At 42.3% G+C, this 23,044-nt stretch overlaps 1 protein-coding gene across 9 annotated transcripts in view; it reads right to left on the bottom strand.

Moving 5' to 3' along the window:
• ATXN1 (ataxin 1) overlaps positions 1 to 23,044 on the bottom strand; it is a 383,702-nt gene that overhangs the window by 269,251 nt on the left and 91,407 nt on the right. For all 9 annotated transcript variants that reach the window (XM_045847140.1, XM_045847137.1, XM_045847135.1 and 6 more), the window contains one exon: positions 21,490 to 21,615. The gene's annotated coding sequence lies outside the window, so the exon portion shown is untranslated. The remainder of the gene's footprint in view (positions 1 to 21,489; positions 21,616 to 23,044) is intronic.

Here is a 23,044-nt window from a genome sequence, read left to right on the forward strand (position 1 = left end):
AAATACTCACCACAAAGCAGTTCCCACCTTTGCTTCTACCACTGATCATATTATGTATCTCATCAATGGACATACCGTATTTTTGGACTATAAGACGTACTTCCCCCACAAATTTGGGAGGGAAATGGGGGTGCGTCTTAGAGTCTGAATGTAGCTTACCTGGCTTACTGGGGGGGTGGAAGGGTGGTGGGGAGGCGTTGGAGCGGGGTCACAGAACACAGGAGCAGGGTCACCGCTGTAGGAAGCTGGCGGCGTCAGGAGTGGGGCGAGAGGAGGGGGTGTCCCGGTGGTGGGAAGCAAGGGAGGCAGGAGCAGAGTCCCCGCTGTAGCATACTATAGTGGTAGGGAGGGGGGTACAGGCAGTGCAGACACATTAGGAGAAGAAAGCCTGCGGCGCCCGTACGTGCCTCCATCACGTGACAGGTATGTCCGCCCCCACCCCCCCCCACCCTTAACATTAACACAGGCAAATTCCACTGCAGGGTCACCTGTCAATGTGGCCCTGCAGCTGTAGCAAAACTACAACTCCCATCATACCAGGACAGGTTGGGATGATGGGAGCTGTAATTTGGCACCAGCTGCAGATCCACACTGGTTGCGCAAAAAACTGCTGAGTTCTGTTTACATTTACATTGGTGAAACATTGTATTATTTATGTTATTAAATATTTTACCACATTTTTTGCTTCAGAATTTGTTTTCCTATTTTTCTCCTCTAAAACCTAGGTGCATCTTATAGTCCGAAAAATACGGTAATCTCTATCATGAAATGCTTGTTTTTGAACATCCTGAGGTTCAGAGGATACTTTTAAAATTGTTAAACAGTGAACTGTCAATGATTACTAGAAATGGAAAAGCAGCCAAGCCTCTTTTGATGCCATCTTTATGCCTAGAACAACCTTCCCACTCCCACTCCCACATCGCTCAAAAAGAGCTACATCTCTTGCTTCTTTCCAAGTTCACCTGAATTCACTTATGTATGATTCATGATGAAGGAAGTTGTGATTAGAGCAGAAGGGAGTACTATCTACCCCAGAGACAAGGGATGAGTGTTATACGTCCATAGGTCCAAAAAAGGTAAATTGCACAAATTACATTTTAATGTATGTCTGTGCAATAACCTGTACCTGTTTTTCCATCTTTAAGACTCTTCCAAGGTCCCTGATGCAGAGAGGACTGGCCTCTCTCTCTTGGCTAGGGTGCTGAGGGCTGGCATTGTCTGCCATTTACAAGGTGCCGAGTAAGGTAGACCATGCGTGACTCATGATGTCTTGCTCAGAAAGGCTGGGCATTTATCTTGTGCAGAAAGCTAGTAATGGACAATTTTCCAACCAGCACACATTTATTGAGCAAATATTTACTGAAGACCTACTAAATGCCAGGCATGATGCCAGACATCAGGGACACACAACATGATGAAGACGTGACCCCAGAAGAGAGACAGATGGGGTCCAGTACAAAACAGTTTTGTCGTGGAGTCATCAGAACACTCACTACCAGATAGTAAAAATAGCAGCTTTCCCTGCTCCAAAAGAAATGCACTGAACATGCATAAATAATAAATAATCCAGTTCCCGAGTGAGCATTCTGGCCATGAAAGAACCTACTTGGAATGAACACAGTGATATCTTCCAATGCTTTCCTCTTTGGGACCACAGCAGCCCAGACACATGACTACTGCAACGAGTCAAACAACCCTCCCCCGCCCCACCGGCCCCCTCAAGAGGCAAACAACCAGCTGACCCAAATGTGAACTTGCCACCATGGAAGATCTGAATAGAAAGATCTAGCAATGGCACCTGTATGTCCCCTTTCGTGACAGTTTCACAAACTCTTTTTGAAATTGCCTTCCTTTCCTGATCGACTCTCACCTCCAAAAAGGCAGGGAGTGGGTCTTTCCGATGTGCAGTTTTCCCCAGTGCCTAGCACCATGCCTGGCACACAGTGAGTGATTACAGACATTTATGGCATCAGGATTTTAAATTAGCTGGCTGCATATTACAGTAAGATGGGTATCTGAAAAGCCTGTTGAAATGGTCATTTAAAGACTGGGAAATAAATATCCATAATCAATCAATTATGGTATTCAATTAATGAATCGCAATAATTTATAGATACTGTTATGAGCTGAATTGTGTCTGCTCCCTCTTACCCCCAGTTTGCACGCTGAAACCTAACTCCCAGTTCCTTGGACTGTGAGCATATTTGAGGCAGGGCCTTTAAAGAAGTGATTATGGTACAACAAGTTCATATGGATGGGCCTCTAGTCCAACACGACTGGTGTTCTTGTAAGAAGAGGGAATTAGGACACAGACAAGTGCAGAGGGAAACCCTGGGACGCCACAGGGAGAAGACGGCCATCTACAAGCCAAGGAAGAGAGGCCTCGGAAGAAACCAAACCTGCCAGCACCTTGACCTCAGTTTCTGGCTTCCATAACTGTGATGAAACAAATTTTGTTCTTTAAACCACCCAGCCTGTGTACTTCGTTATGGCAGCCCTAGCAGATGATTACATATACCAAGACCCTGCTAAGGACAGAGCTGTGGCCCTATAAATGATCATTTTTGGAGACAATGCTAGAATAGAATCGGAAGCCCATATATCCACTTCTGGTTCCAGTCTGACTTCTTGGCCAAGCCATTTTTACTTCTTTAGGTCTGTTTCTTCCTTAGAAGATAGAAGTTTGGATTACATGAACTCTGAGTTCCAGGTGACCCATTCGACACCACACAGTGAACTCAACGTTGCCTTCTAGGATGTGATAGAAATGACAGCAAGGTGTATCTGTTTTTCTTTCACTTCATCCAGCCATTACAGGAAGCTTCTCAAACACTCACCATGTGCTTTTTGAACCATTTCCTCAACATCACCCAACATCTCTCCAAATACAAGACCCTCACTCAACAGAAGGATGGGCATGCACTGCAGCTCAGCCTCGCCGCACCACCCCTGTGCCTGCGGGAGACCGGCCCGTGGGCAGCAGGTTGAAGTGAGGTGAGGAAGAAAGCAGGCCGAGCTGCAGAGCGACTCCCCACATTTGGGTGATGTTAGTGTACTGCAACCAGAAAAGAGTCGCTCGTTCCGATCAAAGATGTTAATGAGCCCTGCAAACAGAAATTACTGCAACAGAACAACAGACAGCTTAATTAACTTCTTTCTCTAGCAATATTAGCACTAATGATTACAAAATCCTCAACACCAGCACCAGACAAAGAATCACACGCCCTTGGTACAGCTTCTGTAGAGATAAATACTGGATTATCTGTTTGGCATCTGTTTTTCTGGAAAGTGCCTTACCTACAAAGGTGGGAACGGTCTTGCTCATACTACCTGACCCAAACCCCAGATACACTATGGATTGTTGGTTTGAGTTTGTTCATTTGTTTTATTTTTTAGTACCCTTGGTCCAGCCATCACCTGTCCCTAAAATCCAACAGATACCCTCATGTCCTTATCAAAATTCCCATGTTTTTGAAGCCACCTCTGATGAGTTCTCTTACTAGCAACCACAGGAGTAATTCATAAAATCATATTTCAAAAACAAACAGAAAAGCAGTATTGTCTTTAAAATAAAAACCTAATTTTTTAAGTTTATCAATGTTGCCTACTTAGAGCCTTTATAAATAACACCCTAGAAAAAAGGGCAATTAAAAAAACCCTGACCATTTATTAAATACTATAAAAGTTAAGATGAATATGGTCCCCGAGAGAGTACCTGCCACGTTTCTCTTGTCACATGAGTCCTGTTCACATTGATAGAATCTTAGAGTTATCCGGGTCTTGGAAATCCTCCTACCAGGGCAACCTCCTTCCAACCACGGGCATTTCCTCACCTTCTCTCTCGTTAAGCCATTCAACAAGCATTGAGCACCTCTGTGTTTTGCGTCTCTCTTGCTAGGGATCAGGAGCAATCAGGAGAAACCACACATGCCCTCGAGAAGAACGCCTCCTAATGGAGGACACAGCTGTTTTGTTGTGAAGTTAAAGTTGTGTGGCCAATTCACAGAATCGGTCTTGTCCCTGAACAATGTATCTCACACACAGAAAAAGAAAGGTGAGGGCCTGAGTGGGGAGTGACAGTGTGGGCCACACGGGGGGACAGACACATGCTGAAGTGTTGAGCAGGGTGATGCACTGGGAAAATGCTAATAGCAACAATCACTTCAATGCCAGTGATGACGCAGGCATACGAAGGAACAGAGAACCCAGTTCTCTGAGTACATGCTTACCACAGCATTATGAAAAATGAGCTTCTCAGGTGGTAAACTAACATTTGAGGAGTTTATGAAATCATAAACATTACAATATGAAGTAAAGAGATAATGATACTTATCAGAAGAAATTAAGAAGACATGGCAGTAATGGAATCCCTTCATAGAGAGAATAATTAGAAATACAAAATGGTCAGGTGGATACTTATAAGTGTGGCAATTAATAGAAATAATATTAGAGAGGTTTCATTATATAAATGGCTCATATGGCTGCCAGAAATGTATCTAGTAGTGATTTGCATTTTTGCTGTAGCAGAAATTACAAGGATTTCTCTCACTAAATTGAGGGACCCTCCCACTGGCATATCATAGCTTTGACAATCACAATGAGAAAGACCACCTATGCTTTTATTTGCTCTTAGGGAATAATGATAACAGTTAGGTACTTTTCTGTGCCAGGCACTGGGCGGTTTGACATGCAGCAGTCCTACGAGGCATGAATGCCCCCATGTATCGTTCAGAGAACAGTGGCTGGAGCTACTTGCCTGGGGTCTCCCGGCTCACAAACGATGGGGATTGGATTTAAATCCTTGTCTCTCTGATCCCAGGCCCATGCTTCTTTCCACTGTTGTGAGTGCTGATGGTCCGAACAATGACATTGGCATGACCATAATGCTCCAGAGGGTATACAAGCAGAAATCTTTCTAGATGGGCAAGTCTGGTCATGCTGTTAGTAAAGTGCATTATCTGCTCCCACTCAACGGCACCCACGTTTGCCACCTAAGACCCTTGGATATTGGTGCCACACTCTGGTCAGTTCCTGTTATGGTGCAAAGCATTAAGATCAGACAGGTGTCACAAGTCAAAATCCCATTATCACTCCGAAGCCTAAGGATCGCAGTTCCCCCTTCTGTCCCCCATCTGCCCTGGAGGTCTCCCTGGACACTCCAGCACTCTCTAAGTTGACTAGATCCCTCCTCACCACTCCTCATTCAGACTTTTGGTTGCATGACCCACATTTCCTTAGGACTCTCTCTGCTTCAGTTCGTAATTATTAAAACCAGTGTTCTGAAATCCCAAGGTGATTGTAAAACTCTCATCTTAGCCACAAACCTTCATTAAAATGGCTAAGCGACAAGAGCTTTGTTTCAAATACCTCTCTTTATTCCCCCTATACATTCTGTCAGGAAAAAGGAAGGAACGAAAAGCTCAAACTAGCCCACTCGTGCTGGATGGCCTATGTGTAATGTCGGAGCTGGTTCAGAATCCTTCTGTGTTCTATGACACAGTAGCTTTTAATCTGATTACTTAACCTGTGTCTTGCACCACGTGTAAAACAAAAAGCAGTAATACTCAGCTGCCGGGGTGGTTGTGAGGTTGAAATAGGAGGTTACTGATGATGCTCCTAATGAGGTGCCTGGCGCGGGGTAAGGTTCCTTCCTTGCCACTCTGTTCATGGACAAGGAGCGGACTGTGTGCACTGCTTCTTTCCTCCATTCACTGTTCTTTCCCTCACTGCCTCCCCACAAAACCCCAGTCGCTGGCCCATGTTCCAAAGGCTAGAGTGCTTAGGAGAGGCACTGAGTCAGTCTCGTCAGCCCCTGAGGGTGACCCTGCAAAGTCTGCTCATCTGTCAGTACCACCAAACTGAGCTAGGGGGTTTCGTGTGGCAACATGCACGAGAGCGGAACACACTGAGATAGGAGGTAAACGCTAGGTAACACTCTGGTTTTCACGAGATTGATGGGAAAAAGGAAGACAGTGGTCTTTGCTGTCCAAAGTTTGGTTGTAAATTCCTATAGGCAAGATTTTTGTTAATGCCCAGAACCATGTGAGCCTTCTGGGAGCCCTGCAACGAGCAGAGCAAGACAAGGTAATGAGGGGAGGCCGTGAGGGTCCCACACTCGGGGATGCTCCCACTGGTGGTGTGTTCACAGCGCTCCAGAGCTTTTCTTAAAGCAGGAGGGGCTTTAAGAAAAGCAAAAACACAAGTGACCATGTCAGTGCTAGACTTTCTCAAACACTAATCTCTATAGAAACTAGAACACATGAAATTTCTATGCAACTCAAAGTTGAAAGGAAAAGCACATTTTTAAAGGTAGAAAATAGATGAGAAATATAACCACATTAATTACTCATTTTTAGAATTTATTGATTATACAGCCATCTTGTTATAAAGAAACATTTTTTAAAAGATTTTATTCATTTATTTTTAAAGAGAGGGGAAGGGAGGGAGGAGGGAGAGAAATATCAATGTGCAGTTGCCTCTTATGCACCCCCTGCTGGGGACCTGGCCCGAAACCCTGGGATGTGCCCTGGCTGGGAATCGAATCAGCTACCCTTTGGTTCACAGGCCTGCGCTCAATCCACTGAGCCACACCAGCCAGGGCTTGTTATACATAAACATTTAAAAAGAGGCACATATAGCTTGCTAACTTGGCTACTTCATAAGATTTTCCTGTTTGATAGATTTAGAGATTTAAGGTACTGCCATAAATCTTTTCCAAACAAGGAGGATTATAAACAAATTAATTAGTTAATTAAGTAAACAAACAAAAAAGCCATTGACAGACCCGGGGAAATCTCCCAATGTTTTTCTCCCCTTTTCCACTTTATGAGGAAAAACCCCTTGAAACAAATATGACCTACCACACATACAATGTCTTTTTCCAAGCACCCACAAATCCAGGTCACTCCAGTTTGCCTCCAGTTCTTGCCCAAGTTTTAATCTCATATCTGATGTTCACCATCTGGAGCCCTTAAGGGGCTGCCACTTCGAATGCATGTTCGCCAACAGACGCTACTCCACTGCCCTCCCCGAGAGGCACCTGTCTCAAAAGAATGTATAATGTGGCTGCCAGGGCAAGGCAGACGTGTCAGAATAGGCAAGTATCCCAAGCCATCCAGGAGGGTTGAAACAAATGAGTTCTGAGCTGCTTCAAGTGACTCCAGACCTAAGACTCAGAGCTAATTAATGGAAACTGAAGCAAAGATGGTGATGGCTCAGAGCCAGGGTGTGAAGCCCATGTCATTTGGTAAACAGGACCCAAGGAGAAGTCTCCTAAGGGCAGGACGTTAATGCTTGCACCTTACTTGCTTTGTAGTCTAACACATTTCTGTTAGAAACATGTCTTTACACTCTGAAGTAATTTTATAAGGTATTGACCTACTACTAATTATGGCAATGCCTACACTACCAACTAACGAAATAACTCTCCACTCATTGCCTTCTGATCACCTAGCCGCACCACACAGAGGGATGTTCTTCACTCTGGCTGAACAAACCTATTTGTTGTCCAACTTCCTTCCACTCAACCCTAACAAGCAATCATCTCCAGCTGGAAATGCTCTTTCATCCCCCACTTCACACACTCGTGGCTACTTCTTCCTACAAAACAGTTTAAACCACTCTCCCTTTACCCCATCAGAACTAACCCTGTCTCGTTCCAACAACCACACAATCATAGACTTAGCACTTATTTAACACTAATACAGAGTTCTCTACAGTGAAAAATTTAATCCTACACATGCCTAATGTTGTGCAACTTTGGGCAAGTTACCTCTCCTTTCTGGGCCTCAGTTTCTTCATTTGAAGAAGGTAGATAAGAATAATTCCTATCTGATAGAGTTATTGTGAAAAGTAAACATTTATTGTTAATGTGTGTGTGTGTGTGTGTGTGTGAACACACGCTTTAGTGCACGTGAAGTGCTTACTAGCACAGTCCTGGTCCATAGTAAGCATTCAGAAAAATGTCCATTGCTTTCACTAGTATTACTATTAATACCATTATTCTGTTCCTTGTGCTTCCATTCGCATTAGTCTCCTCCACTTGGTTACTAAACTCTTGAGAGAAGGAGCTATTCGTACCCATTGCCCAGGAACTACAGAAGCGACAGCAGTGCCGTCAGTGTTAACTGAGGAGCTAAGCAGCAAACTGGCAAGGACTCAAGGTATTTCAGACTCGACCTACCCTGCTGCTTACAAAAGCTCATTTACATGTGTGAGATCTGCAAAAACAAATACAGAAGTATCTGATTCTCTAAGTAGGACACTGACAAGATAAATAAATATGTCTGATTCTGCAGAGAAATGAATTTCAACAGGGCTTCAGAACAAAAGAGAAAATCTGCTGTGGCACAGAAACATCAGTGAGAAGGTGTGCCTTGATGAGGCCATGAAGCCAGCACAGCAGGGAGCCCAGAAGACAAAGCTAACCAATCTGTGCTGGGGGCGATGGAGAAGCACAGGCCCACAGAGGGAAGTATGGTTCCTTAATAGGTGTTTTCCAGTTGCTAGTTACCCCAGAGAGCTCAACACTAACCTCAGGTAGTGCCCAGTCCTCCCAGTAAAGGTCACCTGCCCATGGAGAGAGACATACACCCGCATCTTCACTGGGGTATTTCCAACCTGTTTTCTAGACCGCAATCTACACAGCTGCCTCCCTTTCACAGAGTCCACGTCCACCCTTACCATTTTCATTTCCTGTAAGTCTGATGTCTGCTTATCCGCAGATGCAGAATGTCCCAAGGATTATCCAGGCTACTGCCTTTCTCTTACAGAGGAGGAGACTATTCCAGAAAGGTGAGTAACTTTCCAAAGGTCACCAAATTAGGGGCATACCAAGAACTGACACCTAGATGGTGTGACCACCCTCCTCCCCCAGGCAATCTAGTTTCTTAACTCCAGTTCATCCCGCCCCCACAGCCCTTCACTGTGGCTGCTAAGCCATTAAGGTGAGTTTTGTTGTCATGCAGGCCAATGGAACAGGCTGCTTTGTTTCAGGTAGGACAAATTACATCGGGCTGTCCTCTCATCTGCGGTCTCTCTGCTCTGCCTCGTACATACATAGGGACCTTCTTCTGCCCCTATCAACTGTTGTTCACCCTCCTGGTTTCTGAGATCACACCTCCCTAAGATTTATGAATAAGAAATTTAAATGGCTAATAAATATCGTGAATCATTTTAAAACTTTTTTTAATGACAAATAGTTCATTCCTTTTTTAAATGGGTTATATTTTCTTGGGGTCATTTCCTTTCAGGCCATAGCAGTATTATTTCGACAGGAAATGTCATAGCTTGAACACCATACCAGGTGCATTTTAAAAAATAATCTACACTAAATTAGCTTTTACAGTACCTAACAGCAGGCTGGAAACAATAAAAGGACTCTGGAAAACGAAGAAAGAAGTTAATTTAGCACACCAGAAACCAACAACCATTTCTCAAATAAAAGTTACCTATAACAAGTGACTTCTTGGCAGGGAAAATTATTTACAACATCTTCAGATAACCATGTCAGGCTGGGAAAAAATGCTTCACAAAAGAGCCATTAAATTAATTTTCTCATTAGGTGGCGCGAGGACAAGGTAAAAAGCTACATAGTTCAATTTGACTCGCCCCCTAAGAAACTCTGAAGTGCTGGTCATTGCTCCAGGCCAATGGCAATCGGAAGGAGTTACCAGGAACACAGATCCTAACTGTCAGTCATCGGTTTGGGAAATTTAGGACATAGGAACTATCATTATGTGCTAAATGTCCAAGACATAAACTTCTTAGAAACAACTTGTGAAGATACTAAAGGCTCTACACAGCCCCTTACTTTTCCTATTTTATGGGCTGGCTGATTTGGGGGGATTCTACAGTCTAGTACGAGGGGGAACTGAATATATTTAATTAACATATGCACAGGTATTCCTAACGAGTGAATCCAGTCCAGTGAGTATGAGGGTGGCTCTTTAAAAAAGAGTTCACAAAATTACGAACATAAAATCAGATACCAGGCCTCCGAAGGAGCCTGGGCAAGACAGGCTTCAAAGCTGTGTTACGAGCTTTGAGGCAAGTGTGAGTCCATAATCCACTCACCTGTACGCATGCACCACAAGGTGGGGACACCTCTAAAGCACCCAAATCTACCTATTTCCCTACAGTCCCCTTCAATACCAAGTATGTATCTCATAAATACTGACCTACACAGTTCTACCAAGTTTAAATGGCTATGACTAAATAGAAATATTTAATGAGCTATTCCAGCATGTGCCTTACTACCTTGTCAGGAAATTCTGTCACCCGCAGTAATTTAGTAGACAGTAACACCTAACCTGTGTCACAGTGCAACCACACTCAGCAGTTATATTAAATGTGGATGAGGTGGTGGGGGGGGGGGGCGGGCAGGGCTGAGTGGCCCAACACAGTGCCCCTGAAATCAATGAGCTCAGGGTTGGACTCAGTCAAAGCTCGGGAAAGGGACATGGATACACACAACATCCGCCTCCACCCCACACCAGGAATCCAATGCCAGGCGAGCACACCAGTACATCTTAATTGTGGGAAGAGAAAACAAGAAGAGAGAAAAAAGCTGTAAGCACCTCAACTTTAAATCAATCCATGGGGCCTTCTGCCAGAAGAAAAAGATGTACCGTGAAGCAGATTCGAGAATCACAGGCTTCTGGGATTTGAGGCAAATCCCTGCCTTAGCACAGCAGAAAGTCATTCCTGTCCCATTAACTTTCAGGAAGTAGATTAGACCGTTCTGGGCTTTCTCTCCTAAGGCTCTTGGATCTCCAGGGTGCCAGTGAAGTGCAGCTTAGACCAGCAGCAGCAACTGCCGGAATAGAAATCTGAAAATAACATTTGTTCTGACACACCAACTCACTACTTTTAATTGTGGCTCATTAAAGATGTAAACAGAAGAAGTATGTTCACCTCTACTACAGTCCCATTGCTGCAGTTAAAATTACCATGCTTCTGCTTCAGTGCAGAAAGGAATACTTCTGCTTTGCGTGGGATCACCACAAGTAAAGAGCTATGATTCACTGATTTTCCAACAGCAGACATCACGTTTCTGCCTGTTGTTGGACACAGGCAGGTAGACAGAATGATTCACTCAAAAATCAACCGGAAGAAGAGTAAAACACAAGTCAGTCAAAAGATGGTAACTAAAAATTTCTGAACTCTTCCAGGAGGCATTACAGCAATGTAAGCCTGCTTGCAGAAATTCTGCAGGGAATTCAGGCCAAATACAAGCTGAAGCTGAAGTGAGGGAGAAGCAGCTCTAAGGGGGAACATGAACATGCCCACCAGGAGTTTGGATTTGTCTGGCAAGTGTTACTTTCTTGTTACTATGATGACAATTTTCTATATCTTCTGTTGACCCATATTCTTACAGAACCTAATTTCTTAGGTTAGAATGCATATTATATCTTATTGATAATATTGATACAATGAAGTATTGAAAATAAATGCTTTACATACACACACCAAAAAAAACTATACTTGAAACACCATATTAAAATTAAGGGCAAGCCACAAAAGGACAAAGACTGTAGGACTACAGGTATATGTGGTACCTAAAAAAGGCAAACTCAGACTTAGCATGTAGAGATTACCAGGAGCTGGGAGAGGGAGGGATGAGGTAGTAGCGTTTATGGGTACAGAGGTTCTGTTTGGGAATACTAAAGAGCTCTGGGAAGGGATAGCGCTGATGGTTGCACAATATTGGGAATGTACTTAATGCCACAGGGTTAGAAATGGTTGAAGTGGTAAATTTTGCATTATATATATTCACCACAATTGAATATACATGTATATTTAAGAATCATGCTAAGGGCATTTTCAAAGTGAGGTGATGGATTGATGGCTAGGTCCTCAGGACAGAGTGCTGCCAGCTCAGTGACCCTCCCAGGGCGGCACCGGGTAAGGGAAGGGGCAAGACCTACGTGGACACTCGGCAGGAAAACAGAGAGAACCGAGTCTGTTCCTGCAAAGCAGATATGGCTGCAGGGGAGCTACGCCTCCGAAAATCAGCATCAGCATAGGTGCCAGATACTCACAAGTCCTGATTTACATGCATTAAGCAGATCTGATATTTTGGAGAATCGTACTGCACATCAATGTCAGAGCACAGATAACCCCTCTAAAATTTGTGAGGTTAATAAATACAGATTTGGGTTGAATTTACATAAAATGTGCTTTTAGGTTCACTGGTTATGTGGCCTTTGAGAGTTGGAACTAACTTCCCCTTTCACTATATGTCATTCCAAATTCCAGGCAGCACTTGGAAGCAAAAGTGCTCTGCCTGTTGCTAAGTGTTTTTTAGTATAATAAATTTGGTTTCAATCAAGTAGAAGAAGCAAAGTGCTTACCTTAAATATCTAGGATTCTTGCAATGTACTCACTCCCAAAATCTATTTTACTGTGAAGAGCAAGTTCACTCTGCTCTTGTAAGTGGCTAAGTTGATGGGCTCCTAGAAATGGCCACCTGCCAGCAGTGTCATTTAGAAGGATGCTGATGGTGAGTACAGTTGAAAATAATTTCTTTCCCAGCAACCTCTACAAAGTAGATTAGGTCCTTGTGGAGCTTTAGTTTCTCTGAAAGCAACCGAGTGCTAGTAAAGTGGTCTTAAACCAGTGGAAAAGAACCACCCTACTGGAGACTGTAAATCAGAAGTGGTTTGATAGTTCGATAAGACTTAGGGGGTCAGAGAGTCCGGGGTTGGAATACTAGCTTTACTCCTATAAATTGTATAATATCCTTCAGCACCAATAACCTCATCCATTATAAGAACATATAATATGAATGTAAAAATCATACTCCTTAAGATTTTTTTGTGAGGCTCAGATGAGATGAAACCTGTAGGGCCCAAAGGAGTTAGTTTGACTATTATTAGATGAATTAATTAGTTTCCTCTTTAAAAAGAAAAATGTACAAAAAGTCTCTCCCAAGTTGTGTTGAACGAAGCTTTTAAAATAGACTCCAGCTGTATTTATGGAGGAGCGACCCTGCTGAAGGCGCAGTGCCGCTCCTCCCGGGAACACAGCCGGTGCAGGGCGCGTCTCCAACTTCAGAGCAGCCCGAGTCTGACAGAGGGCTCCGCAAGTCGCTGCTACGTCTGATCGTGACCTCTCCCATCCTAACACCTTCAAGGGCTCACTACCTCTTAAGAAAAACTTCGTACGGGAAGCCCTTAGTATGGGATTAGTTCAGTTGCTCTCATCTGTAAAATGGGAATAACCATTACCTATTACGGGGAGCTGTCATCAGAGATAATTTATGTAAAGCACCAATCACAGAATCTGGTGAAGGTCGCTACTCAATTAACAGTTCAAATTAATTTTTATTATCATTATAATCAGTCAAGTGACCTGTCTTTTCTCCCAATCTCACATTACTCCATCTCACAAGCCTGATGAAATGCTAAGGAGTGATGTGGTGTGTAATGTGTCCAAGACGGTAACCACTCAATACATGCTGTTGACTGGCCAATTTGTTAATTCATTAATCTAACAATGGTTTAACTTTTATCTTTATTTTATAGGCAAGAAAACTGAGGGTTGGGTAAAGAGTATCATGCAGAATAAATTGATAAACCTCAAACTGAAATTCTCTGTTCCAACTTACGGATTCTAACTAAAACATTCCCAAACCAGGGCACAGCATTCCTCAGGCACACAGCGCCCTCCTCCTGTCTTCACCCGCCCCCTTGTCTGGGACGCCTCGCTCCCTCCTCGCCCACAGCACCTCCTCCAAGTCCTCCCCTCACACAGCCCCTCCTCCGTGCTCCCACAGCATCTTCTCCCCTCCCCTAGTTGAGTTCACGCACATGCTTCACCTTCCCTGAGTATAAAAATCATAAATTCAGTTTGAAGGAAGCCACTAAGAATAAAGGCTGGAAAATTTTTATTACAACTGAGTAACTGTCTAAGTGAATACCATGAAAGTGACAAGATAATAACAGCTAACACTTCTTTAAAAGCTTTACATGCATTAACTCACTTAGTATTTACAACTTTGATATATGCTATTTCGTTTTTCCCATTTCATGGGTGGACAAACTGAGACACAAAGAGGTTAAGTAATTTCCTCAAATTGCACAACTATTGAGTGTCAGATACTATTAGGTAAAAGCTTTTTATTCAAACCTAGGAAGTTTGCCTGAAGAACCTATGCTCTCAAACATGGCATTATACTGTTTCCCAAAAGCATTATGTAGCAATTCATTATATACGACTAAAAAAATCTATTACAACTATAACCAGTTTTCTCAAGGCTGGTTTTCAAAACTTTGAAATCCACCAAGGTATTCTGTTCTGAATTTAGATCCTTAAAGTCTCACAAAAAGTTGTCTTCTCCTTTGCAGCCTTCCTAGTTGAGGTTCCTCTGCTTACAGACACTTCTGCTTGTGCTAACCAACGCTAGACAGCCTCAGCTAGGCTACCGCCACAGTATCACTACACAGACCCGTATTCATGATCTGTAGAGAGCAGTTGAAGATAAGCATCTACTGCATGGAGGAGCACCTGAAGCAGTAATGAAAACGGCAGTAGTCTATTGCCTTCTTGGGTTTTTGTCACTAGGTGTTCAGGATGCTTTCAAGTGCTGGCTCTCACAAAAGAGCAATTCAACAGCCAGTATGTCCTGGTAAATGAACTTCAGTAGTCACCAGTCAAGTTTGCCGCCCCATAGATGGTGAAACAGAGAATAACTAAGGGTGAACTGCGAATCTGCAGTTATTCACTTGAGACATGGTAGATTTCTTATCTTCTAAACAGCCAAAGTGCCAGGCTTATAAATGAATGCAATGCTCAGTACAAAAAAATAAGAAATTCAGCAAAGGTTCTTCACTGTGCAAAACAAAGGTCAACTTATATTAAATGCTAAAAAGTGATGTGGTATAGAATGTTTCCAAGACAGTAATCAATCAATACATGTTGTTGACTAACAAATTTGTTAATTCATTAACCTAACAATGGTTCAACTTTTATCTTGATTTTGTAGGCAAGAAAACTGAAGGTTGGGTAAAGAATGTCATGCAAAAACTGGCAAATTGAAAGTTGAAATTCTCTGTTCCAGGAACCTAAACAACAAAACAAAGAAACAAGCAAAATATAACCAAAGTCACTGAAATAGGGGACAGTCTGACAGTGACCAGAGGGGAGAGAAGAAGGAATTTCAGGGGAGAATGGGAAGGGTTTACAGGAACAAATTTAAAGGACACATGGACAAAAGCTAGGGGGAGGGTGGTAATGGGAGGGAAGTGGGGAGGGTTGGGTGGGTGGGCTGGAACAGGAGTATATGGGAGAAAACTGTATTTGAACATGATTAAAATAAAATTAAAAAAAAATTCTCTGTTCCAACTTACTGACTCTAACTAAAACATTAATGGGAAAAGTATCATACATATATAATATATAAGAGAATATATAGTATTAAACAATATGCACTTAATGTCAAAATATTATCTCAAAAGAGGTATAATATGCCTCACACATTGATCACCACAGAATCCCATTCTGAATTCCCAGATCACAAATGCAAATGATGATACTTTTTAGTGGCATTCTTATCATGTGATATTAAAAAAACATCCTACTCCTCTTTGAAAAGGAAATTTTGAGGATGCTGAATTAATTTTAGAGATGACTTTTCATTTTATTTAAGCCGAGATATTTTTTCTCCTTTGCTATTTTAACTAAATAGAATTCCTAGAAATGAAAAAAAATAGTAGCAAGTATATTTCGAGATGAGAATAGCCTTTCAGAATTGAAAATGTTATATCGATCCCTTAATGTTATCCAGTCTTGACTTTTTAAATTTCCTTAAGAAAAAATACCATGTATTCATATTATGTTGCCAGCACTGGATGTATCATTTCTTTAGATTTCTGATTTGGCTGACATGATTTTCCACGACATAACATAGTTTAAAAAGCAATTTCTAGTAACTTCCCAAATGTGACTACTGAGAAGCTGAAGTGATTCCGCCTGACAGAATTTCCAAACACTAAAGAATCACTCTTGAAGTTCAGGTGAAATGGCCTGACTCTGAATCCAACTGTTTTTATAAAAAATGCTCAAACAAAAAAAATCTAGTTTTTGTAATTTTTACGATAGTAATTAACACTAGGCTTATCTGAAAAAATTTAAGTCTTATCTTAAGAATTACTTGTATATTTCTAAGTGAGTTCTTTCTTTTCTTCTTATCATGCATAAGAATATTTATTAAGCTATATTATGTGTAGAAATAGGCTTAATACTTGTAATACATGCTTTACAATAAACCAACTTCCACCCTCACGAATCTTCCACAAAAAAATCTGCATAGACAAAAAAATATCAAATATAGTGCCAATACAGGGAGAGGGAGCATTTCCTTTGGGCCACGATGAATGAGGAAGTTACTTTGTAGAGACACAGAATGTCATGCAGAAGAATCAACATGAAGAAAGGCATGGTTATTAACATACACAGTATGTGCAGGAAGAAAAGACGTGTTGTATGGAGACAGCGGGGGGACGGGAGATGAGATTTAAGTGGTAAGCTGATAACGAACTCAGGGTCTTGAGCGCGAGGCAATGCAGATTACATTTGACGTCACAGAGAAGGGAAATCTAACAAAATCCTTTCAATTTTTCTTTTCACTTCATCTTATTCACTCATTACTATAGAAAATAACAATTGTGTATTATTTTTTCAAAAGAAGTACTAATCACTCTTAATACTACAAACATCTTCATTTTTGCTTTATTTACTTCTAGTCATTGTTGACAGGCATACATTTTCACTGTCACTTTTCACTCAATGTATATATACAATTTTGAAGTCTGAGTTTTATACTAAGCATTGTATTAGAAACACTTTTCCATACCTCCATATGCGATGAAGGTTTTTCAGGAATGGTAATAATTCAACCATACCCTTTCTTTAGGAAAATAATTCTCAATACAGAATGGAACACAGGAAGGAAAGGCGTAAAGCAAGCAGCTTCTTTTGGAAGTGGCTGCAGTAGTCCAAGCAAGTGATCTAATGGGCTGACAGACAGGACAAGGGCAAGGGATGGAAGAAGAGTGAGTAGAATCAAGTATGTGACAGGTAAAACCACAGCACGCGGGCAAGGGATGAACTACACAGGAAGAGAAGGTAGTGTCCAGCTGATCCTGTTTCTGTAAATAAGGGACCCGTAAAGGAAGACAGGAGAATGACAGCACAGGGTTGGCCCCAGGTTGAAGGCACCTACATGATAACCAACTAAAGCCTTCTGGGAGGAAGTTGGAAGCCAATGATCTTAACTCAGGAGAACAAGAGAGAGCAAGTTAGTCACTAGAGCAGAATTGATAACGATGCAGTAATGTAATGGTGCCTTAGGGGAGAGCATGTTCAGTAGCCAACCCTGGCGAATTTCTTTCAGTTTTCACCCAGTGTACAAAAACGGTAGCGCAATTCTAATTTACTTTGATGCACGGCAATCACCTCCCTTCAAAGCTCTCAAGTTGTCATCAAGGAAAGGTACCTTCCAAGTAAATCAACATCTGTTTTGATGATGCCTGTTTTAAGACAATGCACTGCATTTCCTGAACCAGTGTGGTTTTACTCACAGTTATACCAAACCACACGGCTCCTCTGAAGGACTGATGCAATTATTAGCCCATGATAGCATCAGCAAGAAGAGCGAGTTATAACGCATTTCACAGAAGGCATGCTTGGTACTGCTTTACGGAAGACAGGCTTAGGTACATGATAGGTATCTGACTCCTCTAAGCTAGAAAGTACTTAAAGAGCTTTCTAATGATGGTCTTCCTGGAAGATACAGGACTAGCTCTTTTCTCACTTATATCTGCTTTCCAAAAACAGCGCCTATAATTTAAGTGACTATTTGAAAACCCTGCAGGTCTCAAGGATGCCTCATGGTAAACAGCACTAGTGACATAGTTTCTAACCAGACAAATGCTCTCTTACAGCCAATTTTTCTCTCTGCCAACCACGGATGGCTACTTCTAAGAAAACATTCCATGCACCGCTAAAGACCTCCAGAAAAGCAATGCCAGCATCTGGTATTTTGCTAAAATTATGTGCTTTCTAATTTCTTGAATGTTGTCCCTCGTTATTCCTCTACCTTAAAGCCTTTAACAAAGCCTCAAAGACACATATCAATAACTGTACCCAAGGGAGGGAGGTGGTATTGGCTGGGGTGGAGTGGGGGAGTTGGGGGGAAATGCAGACAACTGTAATTGAACAACAATAAATTAATTTAAAAAAATGGCTGTACCTTTCTCTCCCACAGCCGAATGCCTGGGCACCTGCCTCCTGCGTCACACACGACCCTCTACCCACCCACCTGACTGGAAGAAACTATGCAGAGGAAAACCTAGTCAGGTCTCCATGAAGCACATACTAAAAAGCCTTTTTTGCCCTTAACACTGCTTTGGGAACCGTGCAATTTTTCCTTCTCTTAGCTGGGAACATAAGGAAAAGCTCAAACCCAATTCACTCGGTTACACCTTTCTGCTACCTCCAATCACCAAAATTTGATGCAGACCCAGAAGATGCTTTCCTGTCACTGCATAAATGTGCCTTTTACCTCACACTTAATTCAGGATCGGCACAACTGCTCTAAGTAAAACTTACTGTTTTAGAAGCAAGAGTCAAAAAAACAGTTGCAAAAATAAGGTCAAATGCATTTGGCCATGGTTACATCAACAGCTGATAAATTTCCAGATTACCCCACTTGTTCCTTTACAGGCTGGCTAGACTTCTGTGAGTTCTTCTCTTTGCTTTCTAGCTTGAACTGTCGTATCTACTACCAGGGCTGTGCCCACCAGCAAGAGCATTCAGGAGTTGCACCACAGGCAACAACACCCTGCAAATCCGCCTGGCTTGCCCTTTGTGGGGGAGGGCAGGAGGGAGCCACGTGTCACCACTGCAGCCTGCTAACATCAGGGTCAAATCCTGAATCTGCCACTGCCCCATGGGTGCTTTGATGTGTGCCCAGTAAAACTTAACTTTATCCCTTTCCACAATGGAACCGCTCTGCTGCCACCAAAATTGACCACCTGTGAACCCTAACAGTTGAAAGAAATACCATTCAAACAATTTGCCAAGGGCAGCAGGTGTGGCTTTGGGAACCAAGGATAGAGCTTTGAGGTTACCACAGTGCTGCTGCCACCCTCAGATGTGTCTCCTGTCCGGCTGCTCCAGACAAGCTCTCCGTACCTGCTCTTTCTGCTCTATGGGCCTTAGGCTTGGACTACGCCATTACTGAGGACAGTCAGAGCCAGTCATCGAAGAGAAAGAGACATGAAAGAGTCTTGGACCTAGGGGAACACTACATATTTAGACAAGATGGGGTTTTTAAGGGTTCAGAGAATATGCTGACTCGACAACCTGAATGAAAGGTGAGGCAATTGAAGAGTGAATACAACCATCATGGTTTGATGCTGCTCAGATCAACAAGAAAATATTTCCTGGGCACCTAGAATGTGCTGAGACCTAGGCCCTATGCTGTGGGTGGGGAGGCAACAAGGAAGGTGAAGAAGCAGACTCAGACAGTTGTTAAGCAAACCTCAGTGTGCAAAAGAGATATCTGTGGTTGATGAGTTTCTTGGGCTCAACATCCCCAGCGACTCTGACTCATCAAGCCCGGTATTGCTGAATCTGCAACTTGAATGCATACATCCAGGTGATTCTAATCAGGAGGACCTGGAGCTAGACCACTTTTGAGTAACACTGGGCAATGATCAGCCTCCTACCCTCCAGCAGTCTGCAACCCAGACAGAGTGATGCCAGCCACCCATAAAGCAATACAGAGCCATATACCCTTTTATGATGCTGGCTCCATATGTTATGGGAGTTCATAAGGACAGGTGGGCAGTGAAGTCTTGAGCATTCAGGGAAGACTTTGTGAACGAGAGCCAGGCTTAGTAGACAAGAGGAACTTGGATAGGAGGAGAGGGCCTCATGTAATCACCTTAACCAGACCTCCCGATTCAGCATGACAGGGTGACTACACCATATAGCATAAGTGAAGATGAAGATACGGGAGAGAAGCCCACTATGAACAGGTAGAGAGGCTCCATGCATTGACTGCAGGGAGGATAGTGTTACCAGGAGAATCAGAAAACTGGCATTTCCAGGTAACACCATTTGCGTTTTCATTCTGCTGCATTCATGTGGTTTCCTGCACTTCATAATTTAACATTTGTAAGAGAAAAAAATGCTGTTATGAAACCCAAATAATGCACCACTTTGAGGCAAACAGCCCACTGCTAACAAGAGTGACATCTGAGCATCATTTAAAGTGCCATTCACAGCACTGCTTCAGAAAATGGATGCTTAGTAAGAAAGGAAAATAAATGACGATCAGTGTAAAACAAGGTTTGGGGCTCTGCGGGGCTTATGGACTGGCAGGTAACCCATAACATAGTGAGAGCAAACACAGAAGGAAAAAGGTCACCAACAGAAAAAGAAAGGACAATAATTCAAAAGAAGCCTATCCCACATATTTGAATACTATATTCATATAACACTATGCTACAAGTAACAGGTGATCGACCACACAGTGCAAGGCTTGCTTGACCAAAGGACTGGTTCATAAGATCAGTGCAAGCAGGCTGAAGGGACCTCCAGCTGCCTGACCCTTTCCTCCACGCTGGGTGATCGAATAAGCCCCTCTGCAAATGATGACCTGCCAAGGGCACACAATAAATTCTGTTGAGCAAAAATCAAGTGGCATAATTATTTAAGGAATTTCACTAGAGTGGACCGTGGAATTTCAAATTTGCATATGACCATGGTGATAGAGGCATGTCCTGGTGTTTTTAGAGGTGACTCATTCCAAGGGGATGAGTAAATTGTCTGAGGTCACCAGAATAGGTGAGAAGAATTGGAATTCCATCTGAGGACTTTTGTTTCCAAAAAATATAATGAGCTAGGCTGACAAAGCTTTCTTGGAAGTCCACATTATTTTTGTGTGTAGTTTAGAATTGTTTATTTATAGTTTGAAACATGTAAATTTTACTCCAAAGCGAGATTATTATTCAGGGTACTGCGTTTAGTTAAAAGGGACTCAATAAACATTTGTTGAATAGGACTTGGAAACTCTCGATTTGGGCCTCTCACCTTTGCCCACCCCAATATTTCACTACTGGATCACCAACGTGCCAACAGACCGAACTTGCTGTCTCTTACATGATAAATACCTCAGGCTCTCAGCTAAAATGAAGTATCTAGAAATGCAGTGAGTTGTTTGTGTTTTTTTCTCTTTTTGGTCTTTTTCTAATGGCAAATGCATTCTACTCAGATCCTGTTATTCTGCACATGTGAGAACAAACACAACTCAGTAAATTTAGTTGCTCTCCATCACTAGAGCAAAGTTTTCTCTAACATCCTGTTGCTTGGTTTGTAGAGAAATAGCCATGCACTTGAGTAAGATGTCCTGGGGCACCAAATAAATGATGACTGATGAAATTTAAGGCTAATGAATGCCAAGTCCTTCAAGTGACTTACCCAGAACCACTTGTGTTTCAAGACCATTCATGCAGGCTGAAGTCCACGCTTTCTCTCTTGCTCATGGTCTGTAGCAGCACTACTTTGGAGGCCTCAAAATAAACTCTTTCATTTTGCTCCGATATGCTACAGTAAGACAAAACAAAACACCAAGTCAGAATGAAAATGCCACTTTAAGCAGTCAGTTGATATTCAGGGGGAAATCCCTGGCTTTTGTCAGATGTATATTTTATAACCTCAAACAAGCGTGGTAATTACCAGAACGAAGCTATCACTCAAGCAATCTACATATGGTACCCTAAAATACTGGACGGGGGCAAGGAGAAGAAACAAAGCAACTTCTGGGTAGGTACTGCACCTAGAAAATTATAATACACACGAGTGGCAATGTGCTTGCAAAATTTCAAGTTAACTAATTGAAATAAATAATAGATTCATTATGTTTAAATAATAGAAGACACTGAAATGCAGTTTACTGATGGTAGAAACTGGAGAAAGTTTCAATTCAAATTAAGATCCATCTGATTCTGCCCACTCAACTCAGATTAACTGAACTATTATAAATATTTTTAAATAAAGCGCTATTGGGATTGGATGAAACAAATAGAGTACACAAGACAAGAAATTTTCCATTTTGCACTACAAACAAGTAATTGATGGGTTTTCGTTCTGACTCTTCATAAATCTTGAGAAAGACCTTCTCCACCCAAACTGGAAAGCAGCATTTACTTAATACACCGACTCTGAAACGAATGGTTAAAATTTGCATGCCTCTTTACCCCTACTCAAAGCAGCTGAGAAAGCCTACACATTAGAACTGTATGTGACAAGGCTGCTCTGAAAAGTTCTCTTCTGCCTCATGAGCTTAAAAAACACTCACTTGTCACTGGGGACTGTTTTAGCTTCTGATGCTTAGTCAAATCCACTCCAATGTTTGTTTTTTGACAATGGCCATTTGAGAGCCTGGAAAAGGCCTTCAAAAGATGTTTGCATCCTCTTTTTAGCCTATTTTGAGCTCTTCCTCATCTATTTAGAAAGCCCTTCGGAAGGCCGTCACTCAGCTCTGTAACTATGGGACTGCTTCCTATTTGTGACTCTAAGCTCTGTAACCATCTCCAAGGTCGTGAGGCAGTCACCAAGGATCACATCCTCAGATGACTGAGCTGTTACAGAAGGTATGCTTTTATGCCTCACTAGGTTGCTGTGAGAATAATCAATTCCTTGAAATGCTACTGAAGCTTCTACTTTATATAATACTCAACAAGTTTTAGAAGGCCTTTGAGGAGTTGTCTATATCTGTGGTTAAGTTCACGTAGGCACTTAAAACTTTTGAGGTGGAGAAAGCTGCTTTTGGTTAATGTTTAAACAAGTGAGTTGAGATTAAGGCCATTACATTTTCAGTCTGGCTGGAAGAGCGACTGCGTAAAAATGGCAGTCTTTTTTCGTTCCTTGATGCTATCAATACCCACCGAAAGTGGGGGGAGGGGGTTTATAACGATTTTATTAGTTGTCTAAGCACTTCTCATGAAAAGTAGCTCAGCTCCCACTCAAATGT

Source organism: Phyllostomus hastatus, unplaced genomic scaffold (assembly GCF_019186645.2).
Source record: "Phyllostomus hastatus isolate PE091 unplaced genomic scaffold, TTU_PhHast_1.1 phas_contig_524, whole genome shotgun sequence".
In the NCBI taxonomy this organism is placed as follows: domain Eukaryota; kingdom Metazoa; phylum Chordata; class Mammalia; order Chiroptera; family Phyllostomidae; genus Phyllostomus; species Phyllostomus hastatus.